Raw genomic sequence first — 8,644 nt, 5'->3', positions numbered from 1 at the left:
GGGAAAACTAGTATGTAATTTAGGCTCCTTGGCATCAATGGGGATGATAGGATTCTAGAATAGCAGAGGCCAGGTGGCAGCAGTTAATTGTTAGGTAAGTGTAATAACTGTTACAGACACCAAGTCTGAAATGGCAAAGATGGGGCTCTGACCTGCGAGGAGCTGTAGAGATGGCTTATAAACCATGGCATTCCTGGGAACAATACAGGTGGCAAGCTATACCAGTTCACTTGAGGCGCCATAACAAAATACCAGACTTAGCAGCTTAAACAATAGAAGTTTATTTCCTCACAGTTCTGGAAGCTAGATGTCCAAGATCAAATTTTTGGCAGGGTCAGTTTCTTCCTCACTGTTCTAGAAGCTAGAAGTCCAAGGTCACATTCTTGGTATGGTCAATTTCTTCTGAGGCCTCTTTTCTTGGCTTGAAGATGGCTGCCTTCTCATTGGGTCCTCACATGGTTGCCTCCTCAGTCTGTGTGTGATCTGTACCCTAATTTATTATTCTTATAAGGACACCAGTAATATTAGATTCGGGCCTACCCAAATTACCTCATTCTACCTTAATTATGTCCCTAAAGGCCCTATCTCCAAATAGGTCACAGTACGACTTCAACATATGAATTTTGGGAGAACACAATTCAGCTCATAACAGAAACCAGCAAGAGTATTTAAAACTAAAAAAAATAAGACTACTTGAGCAGTAGCCTGTCAGTTGTCCCAGTGGAAAAATCATGATCCTTTGTCGAGTTTCCATCCCTGAGCAGTTTCTCAGACCCAGAACTGATCAAGTAAAGAAAGGCCAAGTCCTGTTGAGGAAGGACCCTGCAAAGCAACAGAAAATATATACAGTTATGATCCCAGCGACTCTGCTTCCACAGGACCTAGGCCATTCATCAGTGTGACTGTAAAGTTGGGGGAAGGGAATATTTTAAGGAGCTGATGTCAGGGAATCTAAAGCACCATCTCAGGGTCCTCTGTTAGAGTGGAATATGTGGAGGTTTGGTAGGAAATGGGAGGCTTGGCCCAAGTCTTACAGTGAAGCCAATGGATCCATACCCATTCTGTGGTCATTTCTCTAGTACCTGAGTGTATTATTGGGAGATACATATTCAGTAGTTAGAAGAACCCTCAAATTATCCCTCACCCAACAAGTAAAAGCCATTATGATAGAAATGGCTAAGTGGAAGCCTTGGAAACTCCCTTAAGCCAGCCAAAATAAGAAGTGATACCATATCCTGACAGGACTGGCAGGAAATAGTGCCAGCTTCCTCACCTCTTCTCCAGGTAAGACAACCTTGAGGTGTGTTCCACAGCCACCTAGAGATCCCCAGGAGGACTGAGACCCAATTGCCTGAAACAGACCTCCTCACTAATGCACCTTGCATTGCTTTCCTTCCTTCCCTGCCTCACTTTTCTATTTCCCTACTGATGCTTATCACCTCCCAAATAGACTATTTGTACCCAAAGGCTTGCCTCAGTGTCTCAAAGTGAGGAAACCTAACCTAACCCATCTCCTCTCTGGCCTCTGTTCACACTGAAAAAATCCACATATGGAGGGTTTTTGTTGCCATTGTTGTTGGTTGTTACCCCCAAGAAAACTCACGCCATACACACTGTTCTGCAATAAACTTTTTTCATTTTATGAGGCTTTACGGAAATTCTTCAGACCGACAAATTATACATAATTCATATTTTAATAGCTATGTCAAATTCCATAATATGGATATCCATATCCACTCTCCTACTGCTAAACATTCAGGTAGTTTCCAGATTTGCCTCCATAAATAATGTTGCCATAAGCATTCTTAGACATATTGCCTAATGAACCAGTACTTCTTTTTATATAAGATAGACACTCGGGATGCCTGGGTGGCTCAGTTGGTTAAGCAGCTGCCCTCGGCTCAGGTCATGATCCCAGCGTCCTGGGATCGAGTCCCACATCGGGCTCCTTGCTCCGCAGGGAGCCTGCTTCTCCCTCTGACTCTTCCTTCCACTCTGTCTGCCTGTGCTCGCTCTCACTCACTCTCGCTCTGACAAATAAATAAAATTAAAAAAAAAAGATAGACTCTGAAATTAAGGATTGCTAATCAAAAGGTATGTGTATTTTCAATGACAAAAATCTACTTTCAGGGGTGTCTGGCTGGCTCAGTTGGAAGAGCATGCAACTCTTGATTTGGGGGTCATGAGTTCAGCCCTACACTGGGTGTACAGATTACTAAAAATAAAATAGAATTGAAAAAACTTTTTAAAAATCCTTTCAAATAATCTACCTTCAGGGGCACTTGGGTGGTACAGTAGTTAAGCATCCAACTCTTGGTTTCAGCTCAGATCATGATCTCAGGGTCATGACATTGAGCCCCACGCTGGGCTCCATGCTCAGTGGGGAGTCTACTTGAGATTCTCTCCCTCTCCCTATTCCCCTCCCCCTGCTTTTTCTCTCTAAATAAATAAATAAAATCTTCAAAAAAATCCACAACGATGAAGGTGTGTCAAAGGGACACAGGAGCCAAACCGAAATAGCTCCTGATAACCAAAGCTGGAACTACTTAAGTAACAAGAAAAAGTTGTGTTAGATTATAAGCATACAAAACATATCCATAGATTCATACTGTTATAAATAAATGATTATATAAAGAAATAGGGGAGAAGAGACAAATCTCCCACTCAGCAGAGTTCCAAATAATTTATGTATACACTCTGTCCTCAAGGAGGTGAATCATAACTCCCCACTACTTAAATGTGGACTGTGCATTGTGGCATCCTTCCAAAGAGTAGAGTATAGGCGGTGGGGGGGAGGAACGGTACAATTTTCCAGTGGAGAAGACTGAAAAACGCTACCTCAAACAGGTGATCAAGGTTAATAGGAACGATTATGTTATTTTGATAATATGTCTTCTTTGCAAATATGTGATGACATGGCATGTTACCTCTATGGTGGTCTTCTTCAAAACCTGTAAGAAGACAAACCTCAACTGAGGAACATACTACAAAATACCTGACCAGCATTCCTCAAAGCTGTCAAGGAAATGAAAAGCAAGCAATGCCTGAGAAACTATCACAATAAAAAAGAGACGAGAAATATGACTACTAAATGTTATGTGGTAACCTGGATGGGATCCGGGAACAGAAAAGGGACATTAGGGTAGAACTAAGGAAATCTAAATAAAGTATGGACTTCATTTGATAAAAATGAATCCATATTGCTGTTTTATGAAAAAATTATGACAGATGTACCACCTATATTAATGTAAGATGTTCATAAAAAAAACTGGGTGTGAGGTATACGGAAACTCCATAACTATCTTGGCTATTTTTCTGTAAATCTAAAATTGTTTCAAAATAATTTTATTAAAAAATAATTGACTATATATGAATAGGTTTATTTCTGGACTCTAAAATAATTTTATTAAAAATTATTCATTCATCTAAGTTATATTTCTGATATGGTGTGATATAGGGGCATGGCTGTTTTTCTTCATGTGGATAGCCAATTGTGCCAACATCAGTTTATCAAACAATTTAAACTGCTGCTTTTTTAGCTATTAATTTACAATGCATATTTGGATTTTGTTTCTGGACAAGTATATTTCACTGATCAGGTTTTTATTCCTGTATAGGCACCATACAGGAATCAGTACATTTTGATTATGGTGACTCTATATACCTTTAATATCTGGTAAAATATTCTTGCAACTAATCTCACAAAGGACCAATTTCCATAACATATAAAGAGTCACAATAAAATCAACAAGAAAATGAGCAACAACCCAGTAGAATAAAGGGCAAAGAATATGAGTATACAATCCACAAAACATAAATATAAATGGCTCTTCAATTTATGAAAACATGTTCAAACTTCATAATTAGAAAAATGTGAAATGAAACCATACTTCACAGATATGCAATGACCAAGAAGTTTAACAAAATGCTATTTTTGTGAGAATGCAGGGAAACACCCACTTTCATATATTGTTGGTAGGAATATAAATTGATACAACTCATATGGAGAGTAGTTTGGCACCATGTACAAACATTTAAAATGTATATGCTGCTTGACTCAGAAATTCTACATCTAGAAATATATCTTACATATATAGTTAGGAATATACAAATCATATATACATTGCTATTCATTGAAACACTGTAATATAAGGAGATTGATAAGGAATTTTAAATATTAAAGTCCAACAGAAAAAAAATAAAAAAATATTAAAATCCAAAATCCATCAACAGAGAACTAGTAAACAGCGGTATATCCCTAAAATCTAATTCTGTATTCACAAGGGAACAAGAAGCAAGCTCTTTAGGTACATCTCAAAGTTACATTGTTAAGACAAAGCAATATAAAGAACAGTGTGAATACTGTGGGAAAAATTGATTCAAATATCTCTGAAAGTAAATGGGAGAAACTTATGACCTAAATTGTTTAGGCAGAAGATAACTGAGTGGCTTGGGGAGGGTGGGGGAGGGGTGTAGAGCACTGTATGCCTCTTGGTAGCTTCTGAACTTGAACCATATGAATATTTCACTCATTTAAAAGAATAGATAAAATATTAATTTTTATGATTGATTAAATAATATGAGACATTTATAAGAGTCCTATTTGAATTACATTATATTTGTCATTTGGGAAGGATTATCATTCTTATGATATTATGTCCTTTCCATTTCTTCAGATCTTTTTTTTTTAAGTACTCTCTCCACCCAACATGGGACTCGAACTCACAATTCTGAGATTAAGAGTTGTAGGCTCCACTGACTGAGCCAGCCAGGCACCCTCTTCAGATCTTATTTTATTTTCTTCAATAAGAAGCGATATTGTTCTTCATATAAATTCTGTGTATTTCCTCTTCCACTCATTCCTAAGTATTTTTTTAAGTTTATTTAAGTAATCTCAACCCTCAATATGGGACTTGAACTCACAATCCTGAGATCGAGAGTCGCACGTTCTACTTACTAAGCCAGCCACACACCCCTCATTCCTAAGTATTTTAAATTTTTATTAGTGTTGTGAATGGGATACTTTCCCATTACTATTTCTAGCTGGTTATTGATAACATAAAGAAATATTATTGGTTTTTGCCTATTTTCATGTAGTTAAACATCTCACCAAAAACTTGTATTATTTCTGGTACTTTTTGTAAAACTAGAACCCAGTAAGTTTTCTACCGTTATAATTGTTTAAATAAGATAATTTGGGGGGCATCTGACTGGCTCAGTCAGTGGGGCATGTGACTCTTGATCTCGAGATCATAAATTCAAGTCCCACGTTTGCTGCAGAGATTACTTTTAAAAAATAAAATATTTTAAAAATTAAATATAAGGGGCGCCTGGATGGCTCAGTGGGTTAAAGCCTCTGCCTTCGGCTCAGGTCATGATCAGGGTCCTGGGATCGAGCCCCGCATCGGGCTCTCTGCTCAGCGGGGAGCCTGCTTGCTCCTCTCTCTCTGCCTGCCTCTCTGCCTGCTTGTGATCTCTGTCTGTCAAATAAATAAAATCTTTTTAAAAATTAAATATAAATAATAAATTAAAAATAAATAGGATAAGTTTTGCATATTCTTTCTAATGTGAATTCCTACCATTTTAGTTGTGGTAAAAGCTGAACACACCTGAGAGAGAGGGAGAAAAAGAGAGAGAGAAATATAATGGTATAAATAAGATCGAAGTTTCTTTCTTACATAGTGGCTGACTAGTCCCGAAGGGTGAAACAAATACCCTTCTCCTCCAGGTTGTTCAGTGATCCATGTTCCTTTCATCTTATTGCCCCGGCATCTACTGGAGTGTTCTACTCATCTGCATGGTTGAAGTGGAGTTACAGTTACATCTATGTTCCCAATGGTGAGGAACAGGGTGGGAGAAAAAGTCGAGGATAAACAACTTCCTTTTAAGCAGTTGAGTGATAGGCTGACCTCATCACATCCATGCATATTCCACCGGTGCAAATACAGTCATATGGCTGCACTTAGCTTCAGGAGAAACTGGGAATTATTGTCTCTCAGCCATGTCCATAGCTGAAACTATATTTCTTTTTTTTTCTTTTTTTTTAAAGATTTTATTTATTTATTTGAGAGAAAGACAGAGAGAGCTGAGTGAGGAGAAGGTCAGAGAGAGAAGCAGACTCCCTGTGGAGCTGGGAGCCCCATGCGGGACTCGATCCCGAGACTTCGGGATCATGACCCGAGCCAAAGGCAGTCGTCCAACCAACTGAGCCACCCAGGCATCCCTGAAACTTTATTTCTAAGGAAGAAGGGGAGAACAGAATTTTGAAGACAACTAACAGTAGACTACACATAATACTTCATTGTCTTGTCTTCTAAATTAGTTAGAGCATCCAAAACGTTGAAGAATAGTGGTGACAGTATCCTTCTCCCATTCATGATTTTAATGAAAATGACTTTACTATTTTATCATTTAGTATGATTGCTATTGAGTTTTAGTAAGTAGTTTCTTTATCATATATAAGTAGTTTCTTTTAAATCTCTATTTTTAAAAATAAATAAATTTCTATTTTACTTGAAATATTTATTAAGAATGGCTCCTGAAGGGGCACTGAGTGATTCAGTCAAATGCTCAGATGGCTGAGCATTTCACTCTTGATCTCAGCTCAGTTCTGAATCTCAAGGTTGGGAATTGACCTCCTGTGGTGGACTCCATCCTGGATCTGGAGCCTACATTTAAAAAAAAAAAAATGGCTGCTGAGTTTTTAAATACATTTTCGGTTTCTATTAACATAATACTATGGGTTTTCTCCTTTAATTGTTTCATGTCGTAAATTATGTTCATGAACTTCTTAATGTTGAATCATTTTTGCATTTCTGAAATAAACTGTACTTGGTCACGGTATATTATATCTTTGCTACACTGCCAGATTCCGTTTATTAAGATTTTATTTGGAATTTCTATGTGTATATTTTGTGCAAATATTTTAGTATCATATAACCATATGTAAGGCTATACTAACTTTAAAAAATTAATCTGGGATCTTTCCATCTGTTTCTGTGGTCTGAGAACTGGTGCCAGTCCCTGAACTGATGGTTACCAACGCATGACGGGATGAGTACAGAAATGCAGGATTAAACATCGCTATGACATCTAAGCGGTGATCGCTGGACTCATCCATGAACAATGCGTGCCGTTTTTGTAATTAGTTTTTCTCCCTACGTTAAATTGGTTTTGAGTATATTCAATGAAATGTGATTTATTTCCGATGAATCTTAAAATTCAAAAATTGAGCTTGCATTTTGCTTATTGAATTTCTCTAATATTCTTATTAAATTTTACAAAAGCGTATCTCCACAATAATTGTAAATATTTTAAGAAACGGGTCCTTCACTACAGATGTTTTGAAAAACACTAGAAGGGACCAAATGACATTAAAATTATTTGTTTCTTAAAGGTTATCTAGAACGTCGCTATAAAAGCAACTGGACCGGCTGACTTTTCATTCTCGTTACTGCTCTCTTCGGTTTTCTACTCCTTGGGTCAGTTTTGGTAGTTTATAGTTTAACAGGAAATCCATCATTCCTTCTATATATTCACATTTGTTGCACACGAGATTCTCTTTAAAGTCTTTTCACATAGATCTGTTTTTATCTACATCATCACTACTATTTTATCTCCCCTTCCTCCTTCTCTTCCTTCCTACCTTAGTATGGCTAGCCAAGAGTATGATCTATTTCACTGGTCCTTTCCAAACAACTCGACTTTGGGGAGCGAACTGACGAGGAAGCCCAGCCCCGGGTCAGGCGGGAGGCGCGCGGGCGCGCAGCCCGGGGACCCGGTCACTCCGAGCGCAGGCAAGAGGGCGGCAGGAGCGGCTCCGGGGAATGGGCTCCGCCGCGCAGAAGCGGTGACTCCGGGGTTTTCCGGGCTTAGGGAAGTGGCCGCCGGCCTCATCTTCCGGCGTCGCGGCCCCGGATGCTATCACCTCCTCCTTTGTCGCCGCCTCTGCCACCTCCTCCTCCTCCTTCTCCGCCCACCAGCACCCCCGCTTCCCCCGCCTCCCCTCGCCTCCCCCGCCGGGCTCGCGGTGCCTGGTCCCTCCTGGAGCGGCTCCAGCCACACCGCCGCCACCGCCGCTCGGTTCATCCAACGGCACCAGATGTCCAGCCGAGTGTCGGGGCGGTACACAGTGGTGCTCAGCCGCAGATCTTAGCTCGCTGCACACCTAGAAGGCTGACCTTCACAGGTCGGTCAACAAAAGGACTCGCTGGTGCCATTATCACACGCGGTGCAGGATAACTTACTGTGGGTTTTGTTTTGTTGCCACCCCTGCTTGTGACCTTCCCATGATGGTCCCCTCTCTCGATGTGCACTTTCCAGTGAATAGACACTGGATATCTTCACATTACCTCCCCATTAATCAAAAGATTACGGAGAACTGAAGATGCACACAGTAATGACACACATCAGCCTTTACACAGTTAAAGCCATAGCCAGCCATAAAGATGGGTTTTATCAATATTGTTGTGCTGGTTGAAACTCCGAGTGAGTCAAAAGAACAGGAATTCAAAATGTATGTTAATTATGCCGGAATTTTAAAAAATAAAATAATTTTTTAAAAAGAACAGGGATTCAGGAAACTTCACAGTAAATATCTCATGCAGCACTGTACAATAGAAATACCGTGAAGTTCAAAAATGTG

General features: G+C 39.4%; 1 long non-coding RNA gene across 2 annotated transcripts; it reads right to left on the bottom strand.

Annotated features, from left to right (window-relative positions):
• Positions 1–257: 257 nt before the first annotated feature.
• LOC106006766 lies at positions 258–7,932 on the bottom strand. Of its 2 annotated transcripts, XR_001181038.2 has the most exons (3): positions 7,646–7,932; positions 2,839–2,951; positions 258–822 (listed from the first exon to the last, which is right to left on the bottom strand). It is a non-coding gene; the product is annotated as an uncharacterized LOC106006766 (long non-coding RNA). The 2 variants fall into 2 exon arrangements; XR_006603036.1 differs by lacking the exon at positions 2,839–2,951.
• Between the last annotated feature and the right edge of the window lie 712 nt (positions 7,933–8,644).

Source organism: Mustela putorius, unplaced genomic scaffold (genome assembly GCF_011764305.1).
Source record: "Mustela putorius furo isolate JIRA1106 unplaced genomic scaffold, ASM1176430v1.1 tig00003901_pilon_pilon_pilon, whole genome shotgun sequence".
NCBI classification, from domain to species: Eukaryota; Metazoa; Chordata; class Mammalia; order Carnivora; family Mustelidae; genus Mustela; species Mustela putorius.
Note: the sequence above shows the minus strand (reverse complement) of the source record. Positions and strands in the feature narration are given on the sequence as shown.